Source organism: Protopterus annectens, chromosome 13.part0 (genome assembly GCF_019279795.1).
Source record: "Protopterus annectens isolate FY-2018-M chromosome 13.part0, PAN1.0, whole genome shotgun sequence".
Classification (NCBI taxonomy): Eukaryota; Metazoa; Chordata; order Ceratodontiformes; family Protopteridae; genus Protopterus; species Protopterus annectens.
This window is the reverse complement of record NC_056747.1, coordinates 1,327,000,788-1,327,010,787: the sequence shown is the minus strand read 5'-3', so window position 1 is coordinate 1,327,010,787 and position 10,000 is coordinate 1,327,000,788. Positions and strand designations below refer to the sequence as shown.

The 10,000-nt window shown below is 37.7% G+C and overlaps 1 protein-coding gene across 1 annotated transcript in view; it reads right to left on the bottom strand.

Annotated features, from left to right (window-relative positions):
- LOC122788060 (low-density lipoprotein receptor-related protein 2-like) overlaps positions 1-10,000 on the bottom strand; it is a 1,238,079-nt gene that overhangs the window by 109,307 nt on the left and 1,118,772 nt on the right. The gene's annotated exons all lie outside the window — the stretch shown is intronic.

The window sequence follows — 10,000 nt, the reverse complement described above, 5'->3', positions numbered from 1 at the left end:
TATGGTAATGAACTCCAGTCTGCTGTGATGCATAATGGGTGTGGTTCCTTTATAACTCATAGTTAGACATGATGGTGGACCACAGTGCAGAGGTTTCTCCTTATCAAGTAGCTATACACAGCACAGGTTGCCCTCCATCACTGTTCTGTGTAGCACTGTCTTACTATGCAATGGTCACTTCCATCTTGACCCCAGGAGTATCTTGTACATATTGGTGTGCCAGATGTCTCCCCCCACACGTACCATTCATAAAAAAATGTAGCTGGACTTATTCACCAGTGGGAACAGCCATGATTCACATGTATGACTTATAGCAATCTCCAGCTGTGTATTTGGCATACAGCACAAGGTGCATTTATACATCTGTGCACTCCGTCCATGGTTAACACAATACATGTCCTCCCTGTATCCACTCAGGACTTTTTCGTGAACTGGTGAATGACCAAATTGCTCACAAGTGTGCTTGCCATGTGTAACACTGAGAGAGAGACTGTGTGTGTGTGTGTGTGTGTGTGTGTGTGTGTGTGTGTGTGTGTGTGTGTGTGTGTGTGTGTGTGTGTGTACATCCATGTGTGTATTTATGTATGCTCGAGTGTGAGTGTGTATGTGGGTCTGTGTGTGTGTATATGTGTGAGTAAGTGTGTGTGAGTAAGTGACTGTGTTTGCATACATGCAAATTCACACACTTGTGAGTGTATATGTATGTGAGTATGAGTGATTCATGTGTATCTGTGTACGTGCAAGTGTATGTGTGTCTTTGAGTGAGTGACAGAGCGAGTGTATATGTGTATCTGTATGTGCAAGTGTGTATCTGAGTGCATGACGCTGTGTGTGTGTGTGTGTGTGTGTGTGTGTGTGTGTGTGTGTGTGTGTGTGTGGGTGTGTTTGTGTGTGTGTGTGTGTGTGTGTGTGTGTGTGTGTGTGTGTGTGTGTGTGTGTGTGTGTGTGTGTGTGTGTGTGTGTGTGCGTGTGTGTGTGTGTGTGTGTGTGTGTGTGTGTGTGTGTGTGTGTGTGTGTGTGTGTTCATGTGTGTGTGTGTGTGTGTGTGTGTGTGTGTGTGTGTGTGTGTGTGTGTGTCTGTCTGTATTGGGATAGACTACTGCCTTACCCATAGATTAGTTTTTCTGTCTCGTACTCATTAAATATTAGGATACACTTCAGAACCCCCAGAATCTTTAACTGGATGTAACAGGCGATATGAAAATTAATAAATACATTCACAGGTTCACCTATCCACTTATGAATGAATAAGTACCATATACTTTATTTTCTTATGACATCAACAATTATTATGAACTAATTAACTAAATAAGAGCAAGTCCTTGTAGTATAAAAGCAACAATATCGAGAACAACAAAATAACCACATCAAAGTACTGCCGGCATATCTTCCAGGATTAAGTAGAGGATCAACTCAAAAAACAAGATGCCCTGGTAGAGTCTTAATAGGAGGTTCTATAACAAAAGGAAGACATTCATTGCAAAAGGTAGGAGGTGCAATGCCCAGTAAGGTAAAAAAAAAAATATATATATGTATTGAACCTATATGGAACCAGAAGATATAGCAAACCTCCTGGTCAACAAATTCAGCTCAGTATTTTACCCCTCTGTCCCCGCTAGATGCCCCTCAGGAAATACCCACACCCATAGATCCATGAACGATCACTAGAGAGCAGGTACTCAAGACCCTCCTCAAGGTCAAAAATTCTGCATTGATGGGTCCTGATAACATCTCAGGATGCCTCTTTAATAGCATGAAACATAAACTGTCAGGCCCACTAGAATCACTACATAACCACAGCTTCCAAACAGACTTCCTGTCAAATGAATGGAGGTCTGGAACAGTTAAATATTTGAATAAGAGCAGGCCATCCATAGACCCACAGAATAATTGACCTATAAACCTGAGTAATCTGTTATGCAAAGCTGTGGGGAGAATAATCATGGATATCCTAAATTACACAGGTAACCTACAAGCACTGGACCCAGATCAGTTCAAGTTTGTCAAAGGCAAGTCTAGCCTAAATGACATAGGTTACCTGGAAGTATTTGACCCAGATCATTTAAAGTTTGTCAAAGATAGGTCTTGTCTATGCAACCTGGTGCACTTCTTTGCAAGGACCATACTGCATACTGCCCACCTTGACCTGGCCAAGGAATTTGAAACAGTGCTCCACTTGGGAATTGTAGAAAAGCTCACTAAACTAGATATAAACCTTAAATCATCCACTGGATAGTTAGCTGGCTTACAGACAGGACCCAAGATGTCAGACTAGGGGAGTCTACCTCCACAAAAGACCAGTTACTAGTGGGGTGATTCAGGGCTCAGTGCTGTGGCAGCTCCTATTTGGGAGGTCAAAGCTAACAGCAAGGGCCTCTGGCTGACTATGTTCATAGATGATTGCAAACTGGGTGCAATTATTAAACAAATATTCTACAAGAAGGTCTGACACAGGCTAATAACTGGTGCCAGAGTCATGGTTTAAAACTCAATGTCAAAAAGTGCATCATAGTATCTTTCAGAAAGAGGGCCACCCCTGCAAACTATCACAATGACAATACAACCCTAAGAGTAGACTCTGTAGTCAGGGATTTGGGAAAGTATGTAAACAGTGATTTGGCGTTTGACCATCATGTGTCTACCATACAGAAGAAGTCTTTCTATGTTGCACAATTACTAAGCAGGTGCATAGCATGTAGATCCATATATGTTACTGTTCTGTTGTACTCTGCTCTCTTAAGCTTAGTCATTGAGTAATATGCCCCTTCAGTATGTAGCTGGCCAGGAGTATGCAACAACTAGAATGCCCACAGAGATGCTTTGCAGAAAATACATGGTGTGAAATAAAAGCCCTGTGCAGATCACCTCAAAGGCTTGGACTTATATGTGGTCTTCTACACACTGCTGAGAGATGACCTATGAAAGGCCTTCAAAAGATCCACTGATCCAGCCCTAACAGACCTGTGGCACATCCATAAAACAAACAGCACCAGGAACACATGATCCAGGTACCTAAACCTTGCCTGCAACATTAACAGGATATGCTGAAGGGACAGATATGTGTCTCAGAGGCTCCCCTTCTTTGGAACAGGCTTCCCATCCATGTGAAGCAGAGTTCATTCCTGCACTTATTCAAGCAAAACTTGGATTTGTGGATGGGGAAGCATAAATCTACCCCTGATCTGGTGTTTATGTCTCGATCAGAGACAGGAAGCAGCTTATAAATGCTTGGCCACCCGTGCCCAAGTATATATGCCACCACAAAAACTCTTGGGAACCAGGACCTATCAAAATTTTCTGGGAAGCATGACTAGGCTTAAAAAAGCCTTTTGTGTCACCTAATATTCTACTATGATACATTTAACACATTTAAAGAGTAAATATTAAATTAGTATGAAAAATGCTATCCAAATTTCCATATAACATGAAACAAAACCGTCACTATAATGAGCTCTATGAAACAAACCCCACCTCACATGAGAAAGAACAGGCCCCCATAAAAATAAGCAAATAAATCCCCAAAAGGAGTGAAGCATATAAAAAAAACAAAAAACAAAAAAACTCAAGCTCACTAGGAAACATCTGTCACTCTGAATGAGTTGGAATTAAAGCTGTAATAAAGAAACTGAAAATGTAAGACCCTGTAAAACAGTGTAACAACACAAACAGGAAAAGCATATATGGGTCATATGATACTTTGTCAGAAGATTTTTACTTGAACAAAACTGGACTGAAGTGTTAAAGTCACATTCGGGTTTCATACCAACCAAGCTAAAACAGAAAATAATACAGTTCCAACGACGACTCAGTGTAGTATTAGTGTAGCTGTAATATAGCTATAAAGAAGAGCATTAGAAGAACTTTATGACACATAATTAATGCCTTTGTCATTCAATTTCAAGACTCAGACAGAAACATATAAATCCAAAAAAACATGGTACTTTTTATGCTTGTAAACAATTGAATAATTGCTATTAATGTTACATCTCCCATTCATTATTTTTAAAGAAAATAAACACAATTCCATATTATATATATATATATTCCATGGCAACCCCTTTAGTCTGCTTATAATAGTCCCCCTCGAAGGATATTTGACAAATAATTCAGAGGAATTGGGTAATGTTTAAGGGTGAAGAAGGTTTAATGGACATTGTGGGTAACAAACCCTGTTTTGTATTCAAAACTAGTCACAATCTCAGGTACTTACTTGAACATCCTATAAAGACAAATGACATAAAGGAACTAGAACTGTGGTTCATGTCTCAGGTGTACATGGTTCATGTTATTACTGTTGATTGGGTGGAACCTAATTCCAAACAACTAGTCTACCTTCTGTCTGCAAATGCCAGAAGAAATGTTATGTTCAAAACTAAACTGAGAGGGAGGAGATGCATATATGAACATCTTTATGCTATCAGGCCCAGGACGTAGTAATATATACCTCTAAACTTTGTTAATGTCCAGTTGTCCTGTAAAACCTTTAATTATTTTGATTTGGTGGATGACCATTGGTGGGGTGAGGGAAAAAGGTATAAAAATGGGATTGGTTGGAAGGCAAGAAGAAATGGAACAACTGAGATTGAACTCTACCCCCAAATCTAGTATTAAAAACTAATTAGTATATCATTCAATTATATTTTAACATTATTTTAAAAATTGTATTTTTTGTATATTGTATAATTGTATTTTTGTTCATATATGTATTTATATAATAATTTTTAATATATATATTTTTTATTATTTATATTTCAACTGATTTATATATATAATAGTATATTTATAATATATATATATATTATATTTTATATATATATATATATATATATTTTTTTTTTTTTAATGACACTTTTAATGTATGAATTGTGAATTGTGGTATGTTTCTTTAAATAATGAATGGGAGATGTAACATTAATCGGCAATTATTCAATTGTTTACAAGCATAAAAGTACTACTGTTTTGTGATTTAAATGTTTCTGATGAAGTCTTGGTATTGAAGAAGAAAGCGCGCTCAATTAAATTTGTTCAAAGTCATATTCTAATGCTCTTATTATAGTTATTACAGCTACACTAATACTACACTCGAGTGTTCCATTGGAACTGTACTATTTTCTTGTCTTAGTCATATATATATATATATATATATATATATATATATATATATATATATATATATATATATATATGTATGTATATATATATAGATCCCTTCAGAAGCTTGAAGTTCCAAAAGTTCAAGCAGCCAAGACCATAAGATCAAAGATTTAAAAATTTGAATGTTTTGAATGGAGATCGTTGTACAGTGTGGAATGGGACAGTTACCATTTTACTCAGTGTACTGCGATATTGGAGTTGGTATATTTATATAGCAGGGGGGTGTGGGGGGTGCAGGGGGCTTGTCCCATGCAAAAATGTAAACATTTTTTTTTATTTTTTATTTCATTTTTGAAGTTTCAAAACTTTGATCTTCTGGTGTTGGTCATTTGAAGTTCGAAGTTTTGAAACTTCAAATTTAAAAAGCAGATTCGATGATTTTCGAACATTTATGTCGAAAGAAAAATGTAATGAGGTTTAAAGCAGGGGGGCAAGCCCCCCTGCATCCCCCCTACTTTAATATTCTAACTCCGAGATCATACTACAGTGGGAAAAGTGACCATTTCCTGATCCCCACTATAGTGCAATCATCCCCAAAAATGCCGAATGTGCAATGAGCGAATGTCAATGTGCATTTGCTTATTGCACATTCGATCCTTTTTCCGTTCAGCATTTGCAAACTTTGCAAACTGTCTTTCGGACAATTGCTGTTCGCCCTTATGCAATACACACACATGAAGGTAAACCTGTGTGTGATTATATCATGAATGGTTGACATGTAAAATGACTAACACAAAAGATCAGCTAAAACATACGAAATTTAATTTCGGCAAGAAGACAAATATCCAAAATCTTATAGATCCAAAAAGAAAAATTAATTCCTTTTTTGATCTATAAACCAGAACCCTATTCAGGCCCAGTTTGTGTGAATAGTGGTAATATTACAGGAAATGTTTTCTAAGGTGAGGTATGTGGTTAGGGTTAGTATTACCATTAGGGTTAGCATCCATTACTAAAGTGGGCAGGGATACTCTTCACCCTTCGTATAAAGCTGTTTCTGGTAAAAGAAAAAGGGATTCTTCTTTCCCTGAAGAGTTTCAAGAAATCCAACCTGTTGAGAAATGTGAAGGGGCAGATGTTGTTTTGTTTCCCTAGATTTTTGATTTATGAGTCTAAGGAAAGTGTGATTTGTGATATTTCCATGATGAAGCAGCTTTTTTTTCAGTGGGAAAATAGTGTTTTTTCTTAGTCCCTCAGAAAATATTATGATTTATTACAAGAGTATTCCTGCTTTGGATGATGTTTTTGTTACAGCCTGCAGTTTCCCTGACACTCAATCAGCTGCCTGTAAAAAACAAATAGATGTTATAAATGTTCTTAGTCTTTTAAGTTTTTGTACACTAATCTGAAGCAAGACCCAGCATATTTATTTATTTGTTCATTTATTTATTTAAATAAAGCAGAAAAACAAAGTACAGAATCACGCAGGCACACAGCTCAGATACATCCCATACGCTTTCCAACAACTCCAAATAATAAAAAACTATCACTGCCCAATAAAATCAAATGTCTTTAATAAGTACCAGTGAGGACTTTCGCAATAAGCAATTGCTTCTTCAGACCATATAATGACAAAGTGACACTTGGTTAAATATTGTCTACTACTCAATGAAACTCTAAAAACAGCCAAGAAGAAGAATATGCATTTTTTGTTACTAGGATACTAGCCATCACATCACACCTCAAAATACTCCATTCATACAAAAACTCTCAATCATCCCAACACTTATCAGAAAACATACTTTGTTCTAAAATGTAGAACATATTAAAATCATAAGAACATACAATACACATCTAGTAATATTTGAGTAAATATTATCTTCTCGACGTCCTCACATTTAATAATGGCTTCAAAGATACAAAAGCATTTAACCCCAGTCCTCTGTATGACTGGATTGTGAGTCGATGTATGTATGAAGGAACATAAAGGAATGCAAACAGTGGTGAAAGTGAAAAAAAACACATATGAATGTCTAGTCTTAAAGGGATTCAGTCTTAGTAAATCCTTCTGTTGCTATGTTATTTTGTTAATACTAATCCCACTCCTTCTGACAAGGATGGGATGTGTTTGGGAAAAAAGTGTATGCTTCTGCATCTCTTGTTTTTAGGATTCTTAGCTGTCAGGCTCACATGTTGAAATTTTTCCTGGCTAACTGTGAAAGCATGAGGAATTTTTGGCATCAGTCCCTTCCTGTAATCAGAAATCTGCATTGTGTAATTTGGATTCTGCTGTTTCCCAAGCCACTACTCAATGTTTGAGATGTGCCTCTGACTCTGTGGATGCCTCTTATAGGGCTGCTGCCACTGGAACTGTTTTGAGGAGGTTTGCCTGGCTTTGTTTACAAACTTTCCCAGAATTGTTCAAAATGACATTTTGAACATTCCCTTGGGTGGGTAACCAGTTTTTGGATCTTCTGCTGCTGAGGTCATTAAAATGTATAATGAAAGATGAAAGCTTTTCAAGGAATCTCAGATTTTCCAGCTCTCCTTCTCTAAGTTTTCAAAGGATTCTTTAATTTCTCATCTAATTTCAGTAAAAAGTAAATTAAACAGGCCCAGCAAAATGCTGGTAAGTAGACATTTATAAACCAGTGCCTGAGAGGTTCCAAAAATAAAACTGGTACCCCTCAGAACAAAAGACAAGCAAATAAGTAAGAAAGGCTATATGACGGACTTTGTCCTTCCTTCTCACCCTGCTAGGCCCTTAAGCCTTCCTGAAAGTTTGAACCTCCATTTCTCTCTCTGGAAACAGTTTGCTTCAGACAGATGTGTTTGGAATGAGATCCATCTAGACTACAGATGGCAGTGAGAGGATCTACCTCCTTTCCATGGTCTTCCTCCTCATCTGCACACCAAGCTCTTCTTTTTTCTTCAGTCATACACTTGCTGCCTCATGGGTTAATAGAAGCTTTTCCTCCTCTCCTCTTACGAGAAAAAAATGTATTCAAGAACGTTTTGGTGCCAAAGAAAGATTCTTGGAGACCAGTTCTAGACCTTTAATTCCTGAACCAGCTTTTGATAGTGCCCAGGTTTAAAATGCTATCACTTCACATCATATTACCCCCTTCTTCCTCATTTGAGATACTTAGTGACCCTAGATTTAAAAGATGCTTGCAATCACTTTCCTATTCATCTAGACTTCAGGCATTTCTCAAGGTTTTGTGTGTCTGGATCATAATATCAATTCTCTGCCTTACCATTTGGACTATCTTCTGCTCCAAGAATGTTTACAAAGTATCTTGCTTCTTTGATAGGTAACTGCAGACTGCAGGGTAATCAAATTGTCCTTATTTAGATAACTTGCTTATCTTTGTAGAGTATTTTTCAAAGTGTCAGGGATATCTCTCTTGGGCAAGAGATCTCCTACACAGGTTGGGATTCCAAGAAAATATTCAGAAGTCTTTTCTGGATCCTTTTCACATGATTGCTCTTCTGGGGTACCAACTGGACACCTTAGTACAAACAGCTTTTCTTCCTTAGGAAAACAGAATTGCATTTTGATCTGTTTTGGGGTTTTCCACTCAGGCAGAAGTCTCAGTGAGGGAATTCCTCAGGATTCTAGGTCTGATGACATCTATGGTTCTCATGATACATCTTGCAAGACTTCACATGAGAAAGATAAAATGGTATCTGAAGTGTCAGTTGTTCCAGCATCAGCATTTATTGGCTTTTCAAATTCCATTGTTAGGATTTGTGAAAAGGGAGATTATGTGGTGGAGACTTCAAATTTCCCAGAATCATAGTCTCCCATTCTTCCCTCCTGCCCCAGCACATTCAGTCACTACTGATGTCTGAGACTGTGCTTGTAGAGTACTGTCAGTGGGCATAAAGGTACAGGGTCTTTGGGACAAAAAAGACTTATCAAAAGACATCAACATAAAAGAGTTGTTAGATCTTATAAATGCCCTCAACTCTGAATCATTTGTGGTGCACAGGACCTCTTCAAGTGTTTACAAACAACACCACAGTGTTCTGGTACATAAACACATGATGAGGAATGAGGTCATACCACCATGCAGACTAGACATGTTAGTGCTGATTTTGCTAGGATCTTGGCTTCAACTATGGCTTTTTGGCAAGGATTGGATTCCAGAAGTATTCTAGAAGAAGCAGCAGCATAGTCCTCTGTACATACCTTTACAAAGCTCTATAAGCTAGATTCATTTTACAGGTCCAGGTCGGGCTTCACTACGTCCATTCTTCAGGGGTTCCTGGATCCTCACCCTTTCTCCTCCCAGTCTTCCTAAGCTATGGTAATCTACCCATCATACAGCTCAACCTGGAAATATCAAAAATCTGGACAAAGGCCATGAAAAATAGATACAAATCTGTACGCTGATTAACATAACATTTGCGTACATAATTATGTAACCCCACCCACTCCAATGGAATTATGGGATAACTTTCAAATGGAAACTGAAGAACAGATAACCAAAATATGGCCTCAGCCACACAGACTTTTTCCATTGTTTTTAAGAATGCATATTTAACTAATGTATGCACTATATGACTTCAAATTCAATAGTCTAAAAAGAACAGTGTGCATTACCTCTTTCATTTTTTTTTTGAATGCCAACTAATAGACCTTGTCAACTAATCCACTGTGTATCACTTTTTAGGAAACCTAGCTAGAGGGAGACATGCTTGTTATATGCCATGTCATGGACTATATTGGGTTGCTTTCACTCTCCTGTTACATTCTGTCCTCTAACCCCTCCTCCAATGCAGATGTGTAATAACATCAGCCCCGTGTTGCTGCAGTTTTATACGTATCTGAAGGATTTGCATTATGACCTTACCCCATTGCCCTTTAAAGGTTCACACTCATTCTGCATCCCCCTCCCCA